This window comes from Vigna unguiculata, chromosome 11 (assembly GCF_004118075.2).
Source record: "Vigna unguiculata cultivar IT97K-499-35 chromosome 11, ASM411807v1, whole genome shotgun sequence".
Lineage (NCBI taxonomy): Eukaryota > Viridiplantae > Streptophyta > Magnoliopsida > Fabales > Fabaceae > Vigna > Vigna unguiculata.
Window position 1 is genome coordinate 10,980,159 of NC_040289.1, and position 18,433 is coordinate 10,998,591.

Below are 18,433 nucleotides of genomic sequence, written 5' to 3' on the forward strand. Positions count from 1 at the left end.
CACCCTTACCACAGGTAAGCAGCCTGGGTCGAACACCCTTTACTTAATTTCAAATCTTTCTAGTTCCCCACCCTTACCACAAGTAAGCGGCCTGGGTCGAACACCCTTTACTCGTGGTTAATTCGTTTAAGTTCCCCACCCTTACCACAAGTAAGCGGCCTAGGTCGAACACCCTTTACTTAATTTCAAATCTTTCTAGTTCCCCACCCTTACCACAAGTAAGCGGCCTGGGTCGAACACCCTTTACTCGTGGTTAATTCGTTTAAGTTCCCCACCCTTACCACAAGTAAGCGGCCTGGGTCGAACACCCTTTACTCGTGGTTAATTCGTTTAAGTTCCCCACCCTTACCACAAGTAAGCGGCCTGGGTCGAACACCCTTTACTCGTGGTTAATTTGTTTAAGTTCCCCACCCTTACCACAAGTAAGCGGCCTGGGTCGAGTACTCTAATCTAACATACAAACGTCAGCAATACTCCCCTAGGTAAATACGCATATAACATAACATATCACATACACAACATCATTATCCAACCAACACGTTCCTATCACATATGCTATCGTCAACAACCACAAAACATATATATCCACAATATGTATCACATTAAAAATAAGTCAAAATATTGTACGAGTTATTACAGACTTAGGATTCAGTGCGAAATAGAACATCATAAAAACTACATCCTAAGCTGCTTTGTTGTCATCACCCTCCACGGCCGCGTCCACATCCTTCTCTTCCTCGGCCGCCTCATTCCCAACCTCTTCCCCACCCTCTTCATCCTCCCCTACCAACTTTCCGCCAACCACATCTTTATCCACATCGAACCTCGAATCCAGGGCATCCACATCCTTATAGAAGAAAGCCGCCTGCCGCAACCCCTTCTCGAAACCATTTATATGCTCCTGGATAACGCTGTTCTTCAAGTCATCCAACTCCCCAACAGCCCCGTCATATTTGTCCTTCAAGTCCTCATAGTCTTCTTCCAGCTCCCCTATACGCTTGTTCAGTTTCTCCTCGGAATCTAAACAACGCACTTTCCATGACGCCAACCTCTTCCTCTCAGCTTCCCAACCTTTCTTCTCCTTCTCTAGCGCCGCCTTCTCCTCCGCAAGTTTGTCCACCTTACCCTGCAACTCCCCCACCTCCTTCACTTCCCTTCTGTAAAGGGACCCCACACGTCGGCCCAAGACTAACGCCTTGCTCCCAAACTCAACCATTGTTCTCACGATATGATCAACCTCCATGTTATCGATAGAGTTCACAACAGTATCTGGGAGGTTGATCGAGATGTCCTTCCTCACGGATATCTCCGGCAACTCAATCAGACCGGCCTCCGGCAACTTCTCCCCGCTGGCCGATCCCGCCCCATCAGCTGACCCGAGGATAGCTGCCCATATTTTCTTCACATCCTTACCCTTCCCAGATCGAGGCGGGAGCTCAGCTCTCCTCTTCGTTCCGCCATGTACATGTACTTCCACCACGGATTCCTGCAAATTGGGAACACCAGCTTTCCCAGCCTCCTTGGCCTTGGCGGCCATCTCCTTCCTCAGTGCTTGAAAGAGCGCCAAGTTCTTCTTACCAGATTGCGCCATATGCCCTGCAATAACACATCACAACTCGGATCAAAACAACTTAGCATCATTAACACAGCTTAAGTAATAAACAGATACCTTCAATATCTATTATCGGATGCACCGAATTATAAACCCTAACTAAGCCCTTAGTGGGCAACTTATCCACAAATCTTAACAACATCCCCACCACCTCCTTGTCTCCAGCCGACAACTCTTCCACTCCCATGTCCTTGTAACGAGAAGGATTGTTGGTCCAACTAAAAGGGAACTTGGTACTCCCATCCGCATTCAGAAAATACGGCTCACCTCCCTCCTTCACTACGACCTTGAAGTACCCATCTTTGAAGTGCTTGAAAGATTGGGAGAATGCATCCAACCTGCTAATGTTAGGACGACTGATTAAAGAAAGCCAAGTAGCCGGCCTCCGGGGTCTGGTATCATAAAAATACAAAAATGCATAAGGGGAAGGCTCCAAGTACAACGACTCGCACAGAATGTGGAAGGCCTGTAAGTAAGCCCAACTATTAGGGTGTAGCTGAGTAGGCGCCACATTCAACGCCCGCAGCATGCCCATGGTGAAGTCGTCGAAGGGTAGTCGTATGTGAAGCTGAGAAAAATGGCACATATACATATAAAAGAACTTCTCGGCAGCCCCTTCTTGCCCGTGGCATACCCGGTCGATGGCGCTCACCCTTTCCAACGAAACAATATCTCTGCTGACCCCTCTAGACATGACGGGTGTACAGTTTAGCCAAGAGTTCAACAAGCGAGACCACCTAAACAGTGATGACTGGTCACGAACATCAGGTGCGACCCACGCATAACCGCCCTTGGCTGGCCAGTCACTCTCCTCCAGCTCTTCAGGAGGATCTTCTCGAACTTCCCTCACCACCTCCATTGGCATTCCGCTTGTGCCAACTCCAGCACTCATACCCTCTCCGCGAAGCCGTTCATCCCTACTCCTATTCGACTTAGTACTTTGACTACTACTAGACGCAGATAACGATGTGCTATCGCTACTAGACATACCTGTTTCCGTTTTTACGGAAAGATGTCGGTTGAATTTGGAAACTAGTCGGACAATATGAGGCGCACAAGATCTCTGAATTCGAAACTCTCGCAAATGAACCAAGTAAACCCTCCGCTGCTTTCAAACCCATATTTATAGTCCACGATCCCAAACGATTAAAATTCTTCCCGCCAAAATAAAACCCCATACCAATCGACACCATCATTATGAAGGATATGACACATAAAACGACGGCGCCAAAAGTTAACGATGTGACCACCTGACACCATTGCACCTACCTTCTGACACCTTCAAATCCCAAGCTTTAACACTGTTCACCACACTTAAAGGCTGGGGGACTGGTGTATCACACCTAGCCGGTTTTGCTAGTTCACCAACGCAGGTAATCCTTGACCGACAACTCATATCGAACAAGGCTGGGGGACTGGTGTACCGTACCTAGCCAAACTCAACCAAGTAAACAATATACACATCAGAACCGCCTAGCATCTAGTACCCGGACACCACTGGCATAAGCCACCTAGGCAGGTAGCCGGTCGAAACCGACTACTTGTCTAGAAAGTTAACTAACATCAATGCCCCGCCTTCAAAAGGCCTCCAGGGCCTGTTTTGGGGGCTCAGGCCCACTCATGGCCCAAGCTGGGGCCCAAGTCAAAACCCAGCCCATGCAATGGTCAAACGTAATTAATGTTCTATAAATACACGTGGACCCCATCATTTAAAGGTACGCATTCATTAATCACTAATTTGACTCTCTGAGAGCTTTGACTTACTTGAGCTTCGGAGATTCTTCTGCAGATAACCCCTCCTGGGTTCAAGCCGACATGTATCGAATGGGAAGAGGCCAACTGAAGAGATAGCGGACTACATGGTAAGGTGACACTCGTGCCTAACTTATCTTATTTGTCCTTCTGCAGGAACAATATATATATATATATATATATATATATATATATATATATATATATATATATATATATATATATATATATATTTACAAAGTATATGAATAAAACGAAATAAAAAGTTCCTCCTGTAACATATTTCTTATATTTATCATATATTTTATGCCTCTCATATTATCATAATCAGTAAAATTTCTTAACACTCGTAATATTCCATATCTAATTATATGATTCCTAATATTACATATTATAATATGACTCTTAAAATTTCGTAAGTCTGCATTCGAGTTAAATGTGCATCAAACTCTCAAGATCAAAATACAAACTTAAGTGAATGTTTACTGTACACGAGAAGGAAAACGCAAATCAAAACCCTAACTAAGCAAAAGGGAGGAACTCGTGAAGGGGAAAACCAGAAACCATAGGTTGGAATGTGTGAAGGGAAGGGCAGCGCTCGTGTTTTTGGGAGACAAAAATGACCCTAGTTGTTTTAACCCTGTTTGAAAGATGAAATGGCTACGTTGTAGATGGCCCAAGTTATGTGCACAAATCAAATTAGACACACACTAATAACTGTATCACGTGGTGCCATGTAATGAAATTGGGCTGCTAGATAAAATTGGCTTCTAGGCCCACGTGCTTTTGGGAACAAGGTTGGTCGCTGGTAGTTTTAATTGGGCTTCAGTTCCAATGACAACACAAGCATAAATGTGAGCTACTCCAAGCTTAATCCTTAAAGGCATCAAACCCACATGGCTCATATAAATTGGTTGGTAGCTAGGAGGTCTAGTTTCAGATTTGAATTGTTATGGCGTATGGCTGCTTCCATTTAATTGGGTTGCACAATAGAAAGGCCCAAACATTAGGCTTCCAAAAACTAATTGTTTTATTTATTTAAAAAACAAAAACAAAATAAAAGAAAATGGTTTAACCAATATCCCAAGCTATAAGCCTTAGGTGGATTTATCAACAAGATTGCCATGTGGCAGCTCCTTCTTTCTCTCAAAGGAAACTCTTCTTCGTGGTACGTGACGACTGGATGGCTCAAGATTGGTGCATCGCCAGCGGCTAGGGAGGTGTGGTTTGGTGGAGCTTGGATGAATGCCTTACTTTGCTTACTTTTTCTCTCCCTTCGGATTCATCAAATAGTATTAAGGTAGGCAAGAACTAGAATAATATCCATATTTCATTAATTGAAAGGCACGATACAAGTAATCATAACAAACAACAAAATTAGAAAATAATAAAAACTAATCATAACCAATTGCAGCCTTCCCAAAAACACAATTTTGAGAGCCAAGAACAAATTCTAAATTTGCTTTTCCTCTTGCAAATCTTGCACAACTTTTTATTAGATATTTGACTTTGTTTTCAATAAAACGTACATCAAGAATCTCACTTGCAAACCTGAACTCCCACCAGACAACATCCAGAAACTTATGAAAGACCAAACCTTGGTGATGGCTCTCCCTAGCCAACCAAACCTCTTTCTCCAAGTCTTTTTCATCAAGCCAAATACTCCAAGAATTCAAATACCACTATATGAAAAGTTGTAAATTTGTATTGTCTAGAGAGACAAATTTTTTCAAAGTATTCACATTGATTTCATGCTCAAAATGTAATTGTTACCATTCTCTCTAAAAAAAAATAAACTTTATAGTTTGTTTGTTGACATATTCAACGAACTGATTTATTAGTTCAATTTATTAATTTCACTTGACTTAAGTGAAATCAGCTGATTGAATGATAATTCAGTTGATTGAAAGTGTTAATAACAGAATTATAGCATGTAGCTAATTAACCAATTAGAAACCTATTTAATAGACTAAAAGACTGAACTTTGACACAAGACACCTATACTATGTCAAATTGTCTTTAAGATAAGCTTTAATATTTAAGCTTTAATATCTTCATGTGATGGCAAGATTAAACTCACATCAACCTTGATCAAAACATTATTTCTTCAAGTCCTTATTACTTTATCACGTCATTATCTATCTTCATCAACTCTTCATATCCTCATCAAGTCACTATACAATATCTTCATCATATTTGTATGCACCAAGTCATTTGTGTTAACAATATTGCCAGTGACAGCTCCTTCTTTCTCTCAAATGAAACTTTTCTTCATGGTAGGTGACGACTGGGTGGCTTGAGATTGGTGCATCGTAGGTGGCTGGGGAGGTGTGGTCTGGTGAAGCTTGGGCGAATGTCACTGTTGTGTCATCATGAATAACAATGAGTGGTGGCATCTCCTTTTGCGGTGACAGATCTGTTGGGTGGCTCGCGGTGGTTCTAGACGGGTGATGTGGTTCATGATTCCAACATTGTCAACATTGTTCCGGCGTGGTTCATGATTCCAATGGTGGTTGGTAGAGAATTAATTCTTATTTGGGAAAGATGGTGATGTGGCATCATTTGGTTGGTCTGATTCTAGAGTGAAGGATCATGCCACGTGTACATACCCAACTTGTAGCCATACCTGACCCAAGAAAGAGACTTTAAATTCCTAATTAAAGTTGGACAAGTTTCATTAATTAATGGGCATTCAATACCTATAGTTGGTGTAGCCACACTTTATAAGATGGTTATTCACAATTATTATCAAGATGCTCAATCACAACAACCATATTCTCCTAATTATGTAAAAGGAGCTCGAACAAGAAAGTACCACTTATTAAATCATTCTCAATACTTTTACTAATACTCTAAATAGATCCCTAAACTCTTATTTACTTAAGAATCGAAGAGTTCCTTATAGGTGGATCTTCCCTTGTCTAGATCAACTTACCTTGCAAAAAGCACTCTGAAGATTCCGCCACGTGTCTTGAAGACCTCAAATCCCAAACCTGGTAAGAACATCATGTGTCAAGCTTTGGTTAGACAACTTTGTGAGTGGAGGATAGTGTGTGGCAGCTTGTTAGTGGATAGATTGAGATAGTTAGGATTGCCACGTGGCAACTCCTAATTGAGACTACTTTTAAGTGGAGGATTATTGAAAAAAGGACTGTATAAGTAATGTAAGGGGTGTAAGACAATTTTTTTCGGATTTTGCTGATTTTGGCCTTTCTTCATAGGTGTTTTGTAACTTTGATCAATTTATTTGCACACTTTAAATGAGCTTAAACTTAACTTCAGTTGCATCAACAAATATTAGAATATCTAAAAACATTTATGCAACTAAAAGCACTTTTTAAGACATTTTTATCTCACAAATTCAATAAACCTAATTATCATAAATCCTAACTAAATCAATCTTTTAAGCATAAAAAATCAATTAATATTTCAAACTTAAATGTTAAATGAGGGCATAAATATGCACTCATCAGAGCTCCCAGAAAAATTTGCACACCCAAAGATGTAAAAGGAAGAAATCCTTGATTTACAAGAGAGTCTTGTGATGCCTAATGGAAGAAGTAGAAGCATGAGCAATGGAAATGTTACTTTTAGCACGACTCACCCATTGACCAGAGAAAGTGTCATACTCATGCAAGAAAGATTTCAAATGTTGTAGTGTTCTATTACCTTCTCTACGTAAACAAATATATCATCGACATAGAGAGTATGGGAAGGAAATTGTATACCTTGAGGACCAACCATGGGAAGCATAAGCTTCTTGGAAATAAACTCTGAAATTCCCTTACTCAAAAACTCCTCAGCGAAACAAAAAATTAAAGAAGAGAGAGGATCCCCCTGTCGAACCCCTCAACTAGAAGTGAAGTAACCAACCAAACCACTATTAACCTAGATAAAAAGATGAGCAACTTGCAAGATATGAAGAATCCACTTCAAAATGCCTTCATGAAAACCAAAACAGTGCAACACTTGATTTAAGAATTGCCAATTGATGGTATCAAAAGCTTTGGTTATATCAGTCTTAATGGCTACATTACCACCCTTGACCTTTCTAGATAGAAGATTAACAATTTCAAAAGTAATATAAATACAATCTTTAACACTCCTCCCTTTAATTAACCATTTTGATTAACGGAAATGATCTTACTAGCTTTACAAACATTCAAATTCATACCAGGGAGAATCTAACCCTGTCAAAAGAATTATTGGACAACTTTACAAAACATCAACATCAATAAATCCTAAATAGAGTGATAAAAACATCCATCAAAGCCGTTTGGATTAGGAGCACTATCACCATTAAGAGAAAAAATTACATGTTTCACCTCATCATGATCACGTCATTTAATCAAAAAATTATTTTCATCATCAGTAACTACACAAGGAATACAAGAAGCAACAAAAGACTGCACAAAGGTAACAAAAACAACAAGATTAGTAAGAGCAACATATAAATTAGTATAAAAGACATAATAGAATCTTCAATCATATTTGGATGAGAAATAACTTGATCATCATGATGCAACATAAAAATACTTCCTACATTAATCCTCATATGAACCTCGACATGACAAAATGTAGTATTCTTATCCTCACCTTTAAACGAATTCATTTTAGCTTTTTACTCCCAATAAATATCTTAACAATCCAGAGAAAAATGTAAGTCATCTTTTATGTTGGCCTTATGATATTAGAAAAGAGGCCTTGATTATCCACAACTAACTTATGTATGTTTCCAAAAACATTTTTATTCCATTCTTTCAAGGAAACTTTAAAACATTGCAAGTTCCACTACAAAATGAATATAGGATAACCAATAGTAGGAGCATACCAAGAGTTATTGATGAGGGAATGACAATCCACTGCCTATGAGTCATCGGCTCATTCTTTAATAGGCATGCGGTCACTCTAATGGGCTTAGCCTTAGCCTCCTCCCACTGCTTGGGAGCTTACGGTTTCATGTTCTACACACACACACACATACACTAATTTCGGGGAGAACTAGCTACGTCTAGGTTCGAGTGGCATTTAACCCTTAACCACAACTCATCTGCTGATTCTTCAACATTAGTCAGTTTGGACCTGCACTTAGTTTCACCCAAGTTTCATCCTAGTCATGGATAGATCACTGATGAGTGCGTATTTTTGCCCTCATTTAGTGTTTAATTATGGGTATTTAATTGAATTTGTGTGTTTAAAGATTGATTTAATTAGGATTTCCTATAATTGGGTTTATTGAGCATGAGATACAAAAACATGTTAAAAATAGCTTTTTAGTTGCATAAATGTTCTTTGGATATTTTGAGATGTGTTAGTGCAGCTGCAGCTAAGTTGAGCTCATGGAGGTGTGGAAATAAATTGATTAAAGCTTCATGACACCTTAAAGATAAATCCAAGAATAAGAAATTATTAAAAGCATAAAAATTCAAGTCAAGCATTACATGAAGACGGCAAGAAAAACTTGAAAAAGTGAAGAAGTTTGGCTAAACCAAGAAGAGAGGAACAAAAAAAGTTGGACCTTGCGGTTTTCTTTATCTTTATGATAGAAGATAATTTGGGAAAATATATCTTTAGATATTTTATTTGATATTTTTAAATAATTATCTTATTTAATTATATCATAAAATATTAAAAGATATTAACTACCAAATCTTTTTAAATATGACAAGATCTTCTAGAATCTTTTTAGATCCACAACAAACAAAAATATCTTGAAGATATTGGATTATTTAGAAGATAATTTGAGGAGATTGCAAAGGGTTGATTTGGAAAGTTAATACAAATATTAATTGGTGATAATTTATCATATATCTTTAAGTAATTAATTTATTTAATTATATTAGATATTGATATTATCAACCAACTATATTTGTCAAATACTCTATATCTCTCCAAATATTTTTAAATATTTATATTTATCTTTATTTTAAAGATATTTGAGAGATTTTAGCAACAGAAAAGCCTAGTCCAATTCCTATATAAAGAGACCAAGGGAGAAGTAGAAAACAAGCTGGGGACTTCGGAGTTTTGGAACCCTTAGGGGTGCCTAATTTCGTTTCCTTTCTCTCTCTTTTCTTCTCTCTTTTCTTCTTTTGTATTCCATGGATTGCTAAACTTCTTGGGTTGATTCCATTGTAATTTCATTATGGATTTTGAGGTTAGAATGAATTAATTTCTTTGTTCTTTTTATTATTGTTGAGGTTTTAATTCATCTATGTCTTTTATCTTTTAATCTCGTAAAAAGTAATGATTTTAAATCTATATGCATGTTGATCATATGAGTTCAAGGTTTTTTAAATTTAATTGAGACTTTACTTTGATTTTATTTAGAAATTTTCATGTGATTAAATGAGTTTATTTCGTTTTCATGTCATAGTAAATACCTTTAACCAAAGTAAAGTCTCAATTATTGGTAAATACTCTGATCCATACATAAGGTCACTTGTTTGTTTACTCAAAATAATGATCCTTTCATGTCCGCCATGACAAGGAAGCAATCACCGTTGAACATATTACTTACTTATTTGATTATGTTTGGTCCATGGTCAGTGTGTAATTCCTTGAAATCTCTAGGTGAGGTTCCAACGTCGTGCTTCAGTGGTCGGGACGTAATTCCATGGCTCCTCTTAGTGGGTGTCCATGGTGGTGCACCATCTATATAACTTGATAAGGATTCAAGGTAAGGATTGCATCCTGACACTCTAAGGAGTCAGTTAGTCTCACTTAGAGCGGACTGACTCCTGTGGTGAGAGTAGCAGGAGGCTTGAAACTCATTAAGGGCTAACCTTGTGCGTGAGGGAATTGATTCATTGTAACACTGGTAACACTTACCTCGAGGGTGAGCAGCTCAGGGGTGAGCAGCTCGAGGGTGAGCAGAGGTATCCACCACAAGTGCAAGGATCTGCTGAATACGACCGGGTTATATGTATCCGGATGAGTCGAGTCGAGTTGAGTCTTAGTGTATTGAGTTGAAGGTCAGAACATGCTTGGATGATGTGTGTATATTGGACTGTGAAAGTATATCTGATTGCATGATAAAATCTTTTTTTGGCTCTAGCTTACCTTATTTATTTGATTGTTTTGTGTGTTGTTCTTCTCCTTTTGCGATGATCATCAATTTATGAATGAAAGCAGATGCAAGAGGTACTCGAGGTCAACAGGGAAGGGATTGGTTTCGCTGCATAGTCTACCTGGGTTGAACTTCATGTTTCTTTGGGCTTTTCTTTAGGGCTATGGCCCATGTACTACTTTTTTCTTTAGTACTCTATTAACTTTTGTGAAGTCCTTGGATTTCGTTTGTATCCGACATCGTGGTGTGTCTTGGTTTCTCCTAGCATCCTCTAGATATTGTCAAGAGTAGCGTTTATACTCCAGGACTTGTCACTAAATTTTTATCTATGTGGCATTTCATTTAAATTAAAGTTATTATTTAAATGGGGTGTTACATTAATGGTATCGGAGCAGTTTGTCCTTAGAATGACGTGAGGTTGTGGGTTTGTCGTGCCTTGCAGGCGTAAGTAGTCATGTCTAGTCAAGTTTGTTAGTGAAACCAAAGGTTTTAGGAACAAAAAATGCCTTGATAGAGTAATGAGGGTGCACACTCATGACTAGATTAAAGGTTGTTTTCTTTTCTTAATTTTAATGGTTTGGGGAAAGAGGGGTGACAGACAAAATGGGGTTCGTTGTTTGTAAGTGATAAACTGTTGCTTGGTATAATCTAGTTTGTCTTGTTGCGCCTCTGTGCTTTGTGTTTAGTGTCTACGGGGATAAGGGAATGCAGATTCAATGTCTTGGATTAATAAACTGGAGAAGATGCTAGAGTTCCCAAAATAATGATTGGTCAGAGGGAGCTTTAAGGATAGACTCTCGAAAAACAGATACTACAAGCTTTCTAAAAGGAGTTGAATCCAAAGGGTGAGAACACTGAGCGGTATCAGTACATGCAAGTGTCACATCGTTTGAGGAAATCAAGTTAATTCTACACCCCGACGATGGTGAGGTTCCAAGTTATGCAAATGCATATAGTGTTAGATGGAGTGTCATTGAATATAGTCATATGGTCACATCTAGTGCTTATTGGAGTGGTGGAAGATGGACAATTGCCAAACCTTAGGTTGCAGAAAGTGGAGGGATTGCTTAGCGACGAGAAAGGTAAGAAAGGAGGAGACCGGGAAGTGCGAAAGGATGGCAAACCTCTAGTGAGAGGCTGAGATGGATAAGGGTTTACTGATCAGTCAGAAAGATGATGTTCCTAAGTAGGGGAAAGAAACATTTATGGATAGGAAAGAAATGGCATAAGGGATTCATACTATGATTAATAGTCAGCAGGTGATGATGGGTCTTTTCAAATTTGTTAGTGGGATGCTTCAAGGGGAAAGTAGTTCCCATGAGTAGGACATCTGACCCTGGGTATAAAGTGGAAGGTTTCACGTACCAGAAGGAGGGGCACACCTTTTAAAGGTTATTCTCGTATGGAAGGACAACCCAATTGATGTCATAACACAATGATAGGGGAAATGAAAAGAGAAGTTTTAAGTGGGTGACATGGTGTCTACGATGGTTGATGCTAAAGTTGTTAGCACGAATAAATCTCATACAGAGATGCACCTTACGAAGAGATTCTTGGACTAGGGGCCGATTTTCTTGGGATCGTGTACTCCTTGATGTCGCCAGTATGGTAAAAGAGTCATGGTTGTCTTTAAGAAGAGACTGAGGTTGAGACGATGGTTTTTGCTACAATTGCGACCAAGTGGAAACCCGCTCGGGGGTGTGGTGCCTTCGTGGTGATCAAAGTATTTAAATTTAAACCCGATCTGAATTATGGATGTTGGGACGTAGTCTCAAGGGTGAATCAGTTGTTCTCTCAATCTCATTCCGATGAGCTGGGACAACCAACGAGGTGGTGTTTTTGGATTAAAAAGAGATGATTCAGTGGTAGCGTGTGAAGTATGGATCAAGCTAAATAGTGGGGGCAGAGCTTCACGTGAATCAAAAACATCTGACGAGGGAAAGTGGATGATAGACGAAGATGATCTCAGTGGTAAATGAGTTATAGACGTGTTGTGGAACAACTACCAAAGTTTTGACCTTGGTGTGATAAAGTTCCCCTCTGCATTGGTGCCTAAAGAGGAACTTGAGACAATAGTCCCTAATGGAATGGTTTCTACTGCGAGTCTGAAGTAAATACGGAGGTGGAGGAGATGTTGGAGAAGTAGTGGCTTATACTAAGTATAACCACAAGGATGATTGCAAATTTGGTGAACATTAGAGAAGAGGTAGTGGTGGAAAAGATTGTTCAAGGGAAAGCGTTGGATAAGGGAGGATTGGCTTTTCGGGCCTATGGTTGTAAAGAGTGGAAACATGATGAAGTTAAGGCAATCTTAAACATGTTAGCTGTATCGTCAAGCTTTAACGGCAAGTATCCAAGTGCGAACTGAGTCTTTAGAATATGCAAGAAAAGGTATTGACAAAGCTTGTAGTGCCTAGCAAGACATATAGTTAGGAAGGGTGGATACAATGTTGGGAAAATGGGACGCTAAGACTATAAAAAGGTGAGTCCAAAGGGTTTTGCAAGTTCCATAGAGGTTTTAGAGGAAGGTTCCTCAGCGATGATTGCTTCATTGTCATGACAGACTTAAAAGGAGCATCATTTGGAGTGAGCGAATGAGTGACTTGTATGTTGATCAGAGTGGCGCAGTGGCGTGGAAAGAAGGGATACCTATGAAGGGTAAGAGGTGTGTGGGAAGAACTATCTTACTCATGACCTAGTGAATTACTACGACAATCGGTTATTCATAAAACCGCGAAGGCGGCGTTCTTATGAGTACTAAGTAAGGATGTTTAGTGATCATTTAGAATTGGAGTTATGGAGTTACTCAGAGAAAGTTGTGCAAGAGGAGTAGGAGATGGTTTGAGTTATGATTTCAAATTAGGATGTTAACGTGGAAGTGAGAAAGTGGGCGTAAACGTTTGGTCAGAGAAGGAAATTCAAGATCCTCGAGTTGACGAGGTGAGAGTAAGAGTTGGTTAAGAAACATAAGTGTTTGGGTTGGAAAGAGAATGTGTGAGGAGATTTCATTAGCCTACTCATCTGACTAGAACTAGTGAGTCTCTCGACAAGGTTGGGGAAGAAGTAATTCAGCAAAAAAAAAATCTTAGTTTGGGAAGTATCTTAGAGTTGATAGGTATAAAAGCTAGAAATTATAAGCCAAGGAAAGACCCAGTTCTTAGGCTTTTGTCGAAGGATAGTTAAAGGTTAGCAGATCATAAATGAAGGGTAGATGCCGAAATGACTTGGGTGGTTGTAATAAAGGAAAGTTTAATTTGGAAATGAAATGACTTGGTTGTGGACTTTGTTACCATTGGTATAAGTCAGTAAAGGAGGCAAGATGTTATGAGTGTCGTTACGCATAAAAGTGGTCAAGAGTGTTGATGGTAGGGCGGTAGGCCAAAGCTCCATGGTGATCAAGTCACTGAAGTGAGGCATAAAGGAGTGAACAAGGTGATGGAAAGTGATAACGAACATGCTTTGGTTTGAGACGTAAAGTCGTCTGAGACTTTGATACAACCTACAAGAGGTAATGAGGAGCATATGGGAAGTGAGTCAGTATGTCAGATACAAGTTAGTTGGACAAGTTTTGAGGGAGCATTCAAGTTTTAAGGTTGCAAGTTCGAAGCCATTTCAAGTGTAGTGACTAAACCAATCTACATTGTTGAACACATGTCGCTTAGCACAGAGGCAAAGTTTCCAGTGGCTATAGGCATTGGAGTCGTTATATCAGTCGTGTCTGAGTGGTGGTTCTCAAAGGAGATAAGGAGAACATAGTTTCTTCCTACCTCATCGATGAATTTTCGAGGACGAAAATTTTTGTTGTTGGGGAGAATGTAAGGCCAACTTTTATTCTGCCCTAATTTTAAAAGGGTTGCCCAAATCAATTGGGCCTAAGGTTGGCCCATAGGGAGCCAAAGACCCTAATCTGCCCTAACCTTACTCATTCGTCTCTTTTTCAGAAAAATATTTCCCTTATTCCCTCCTAGAGTAGCTGCAAACTCTCTGCTAGGGTTTAACCCCCCAATCTTGGTCAAGGTTACCCAAGCTCGATCTCATTTTCCACTCCATGTAAATGATTTTCCAGCTCTTTACATATCCTTTCTAAGTCACATTTTCGTACTTCCAGTTAGGGTTCCATAGTAACCCCATTCCTTTGATGTTCCGCTATTTCCAACTTCTAAGTTTGTTCCTTGAGTTGTGGTGCTCCGTTGTTGGTGTCGAGGCCTTGTACTAGCTCATTCTAGGTAAGGGAAGCTAGGGTTCTTCGCTTTTTGTCATATGTTGGTTGTTTCACTTCTGTTTTATGATTGTTGTGCCTGGAAAATGCTTGTCTTGAAATAAGAATGAACTGGTTATCATTGAGAATGTCTCTGTCACGTGAAGCAGGAGATGGTGAACTAATGTTCTCGCCCAGGCGAGCTCATCTCGCCTAGGCGAGAGTTGCAGAAACTCGCCCAGGAGTATTGCGCGAGTGCCCGCTCAGGCGAGTGAACTGTTTTTTTAAGCGAAAAACCATCTCGCTCAGGCGATATGGCCTCGCCTAAGCGAGCGCCCGCAAACTCCCCAGGGCCACTGTCGCAGTCTCGCCTAAGCGAGAGTCTGTAGCTTTAGCGATGGTACTCCTCTCGCCTAAGCGAGGACATCTGGCTTGAGCGAGACCCGCTGCACGTCACGCTGTTTTCCTTCGCTTGGTAGTTATGGATTGTTTGATTAATGGATCTACCTGATTTAAAATATGAGGCTTGGAAAATGCATGGAAATTTGTGGCTATGAAATGGGATTGATGTGTTGGTGTGATTTTGGTATGACAACATTTATAACAATATAACTTAATTTTCATAATAGTTCATTACATAATACTTTCACTACTTTATTATTTTAATATACAAAATAAAACAAACACATCATGTGCGTTCGCACGGATCAGTATACTAGTAACACATTAAAAGATATAAACTTTCACCTTGTCTTTAACTTGACATGACATATCGAAGTTGATATATCAATTAATGTATTATCTCAATAAACTAACATTATTAGAGTTTATTAGTTAATTTCTTTCATATGAAAATGTATTGTGAAAAACGAATATTACTTTACGGTAATAATTTTTAATTTAATATTTTTTGACACATTAATAACTTTATGATATATTAGTTAACGTGCCATAAGCTAACTACGTTAGTTAATTTTGTTGACAAAAAACTATAATGTAAAAAGTAAATCTTACTTTATAATACTAACTTTTAGTTTTACTACTTTAGACTTCGTAAGAAGTAACATAAATTTTAAAGTGTGCGTTTATTTCCAGCAACTGAAAGATTGAAAACTTGAATTTGTAAAGAAAGCATAGAAATTACTAACAACAACATGAAAAACTAGACAATAATTTTTTTTTTTTAACTTTCCGCACCACCCAACATATAGAATAGCGAAGAAAGTCTTAGAAGTATCTTATAAAATATTTATTTCAAATTTATAATATAATGAATAATATTATAATCTAAATGAATAATTTGAATTTTAATATCTTATAAAATAAAATAATTTAATATTTAATAATTAATATTAAAAAGTATATTTAATTAATTCATTTTATTATATCTTTTTAAATTACTATGTAATATATAATAACTAAATATTTATAATTATATTTTATTATTATAATAAAAAAATAAATAAAATAAAAATATTAAATGATTAAATTTTATTTTAAATTAATTTTAACCATAAGACTAAATTTATAATATTATAATTTTATAAGTTAAAATATTTTTCTTTTATTTCTCTTCATTTTCCATTTTTTTTTTCCTTAATTCAAACCATCTCACTTTTTATCCTCCTTCCCCTTAAAGCTATTATTTTCTACTCTCAAATTTCTCCTCAAATCCAAATAAAACTTAAAAGATCCAAAATTAATTGATTGAGAGTTAAATGACTCGTGTCTAATTTAGTTAATAAAGTCAAAATAATCAAACAAAATGGGTTACATCAACCTTTTTCCTTCCAAATAAAAAATAGCATATTTGAAATTAGAAACTAAATTGTATTTTGAAAATGAAAGTTCCAATATGTTATTTGACATAAAATCTTTATGTTGAGAATTTGTAGTAAATATTTTAAGAAGGAAAAAAGGTTCGTATTTATAAGAAAATGGACACCGGATTCTGCCTATCATCAATTATTATATTAATTTTGTAAAACTTGGATTCCCAAAATTATGAATCATTGCTGTAAAGAAAAATACCAAAACACAAAGTCTGAGAAAACCACATAGAAGCTTAAACACATAAAATGGAAGATTGGAGATGCGGGGTATCGATCCCCGTACCTCTCGCATGCTAAGCGAGCGCTCTACCATCTGAGCTACATCCCCATTTGTTAAATGAGTATCATATCCTACTTATTTTCTTAAACTTTCAATTTCGAAGCATGATCATTGATTAAAGTTAAACGCTTTTAAACAAATTATTTTATCTTTTATATCTCCTCATTTAAATATGTTATTTCTTGAAGATATGGATGAAAAAAATAATCTAATTATAATGCTCATTTATTAACTTGACAAAAAATATTGTTGCAACAAATGTATAATTTAGAATGTTAGAGACTATCTTCCAGGCTTTAATAATTATTCTCATCAATATTGAATTGGAGAAATGGTTAGCTTCAACTAAGAATACGTATTTTTATATTCTAAAAGTTGAAACAATTAACGTTTACAATTAAACTTTCAACGTAGAAATATATACATTTTGTGCATTTTAATTTTTAATTTTATATATATATATATATATATATATATTTATATATTTATATATATCAAAACTCTAAAAGAATAAATAAAGCGTATTTTTATATTTTTATAATCAATAAAATATTTTTTTTTATATAATTCAATTTGATATTGGAGCTTTTGATCTTAGGAGCTTTATTTCCATTTTGATGTAAGTATCTACTACTGCCATTACTGTCATTCAATTATTTATATAATTTCTCTCTGTCATGGAAAATAATACTAAATTAATATAATTATTTTTATAATATCGTACAATATATACATATTATCATCGTAATATATATAATAATAATATATAACAAAATATTAGATTATAATAAATGCACTTATGAGTATAATATTTTATATGTGGTAATTGATATATATAAAGAAATAATAAATAATTGAAGTATAATTTTTTTAATTCTCTATAAATAGTTCTAGAAACATTTAAAGAAATAAACTTTAATAAAGAAATATCAGTATAATACAAATAATAAATTTGTTTCTAATTTCAAGATATTGGTCTACACTTTAAAAAAACTTAGTTTTGAATTAAATAAAATAAAATTGAATATAAGATAAACATGTTGTACCGCTACATGGTGCTGCACTCCCTCATAGCACGCCACGGACCTTATATGTGAAAAAAAGAAATTAAAAAAAAAAGAAAATTGAAAACATTAATAAAAAAATAAAAACTACATAAAAAATTATAAACTAACATTTGAGATGTTTTTAATATTGTTGGTACACTACTATTACAAATTATCTAGCTGAATCAATATTTAGAAAGTAAAAAAAAAAAAAAATCCATTTCAAAATTTTTCACCAAAATCAAATAATTAATTTGTGAGAACCTAGAAAATCACATTAAAAGAGTGACTGTGTTTAAAATAATGAGATCTTATTATTATTATTATTATTTTAATAATAAATTGTTTATATATAAATAAAAATTTCATAAAAGAATCTCATTATTTAGAAAACACTATCTCTCTAAAACTTCGTCCTCTAAATTCTCTCTAACTTCTATCTAAAATATCTTACCATTCTCTCATCCTTTTTGAAATCAGAGACCACCATAGTGATCACTGCAGCGAGATCTCCAAGTCTATCCGATCAGAACCTTGAATTGATTAAGTTATAATTATGCTCTTTTCTCGGTCTTTTCTTGAAAACCTTGCATGTGCTGTAATCTGTATCGCATGTGAGGTTTGCGTATCTTGTAAAAATTCTC

The 18,433-nt window shown here is 36.7% G+C and overlaps 1 non-coding gene across 1 annotated transcript; it reads right to left on the bottom strand.

The window, feature by feature from the left end:
- Positions 1-16,718: 16,718 nt before the first annotated feature.
- On the bottom strand, positions 16,719-16,791 carry TRNAA-AGC. Its single transcript has one exon. It is a non-coding gene; the product is annotated as a tRNA-Ala (tRNA).
- Positions 16,792-18,433: the final 1,642 nt, after the last annotated feature.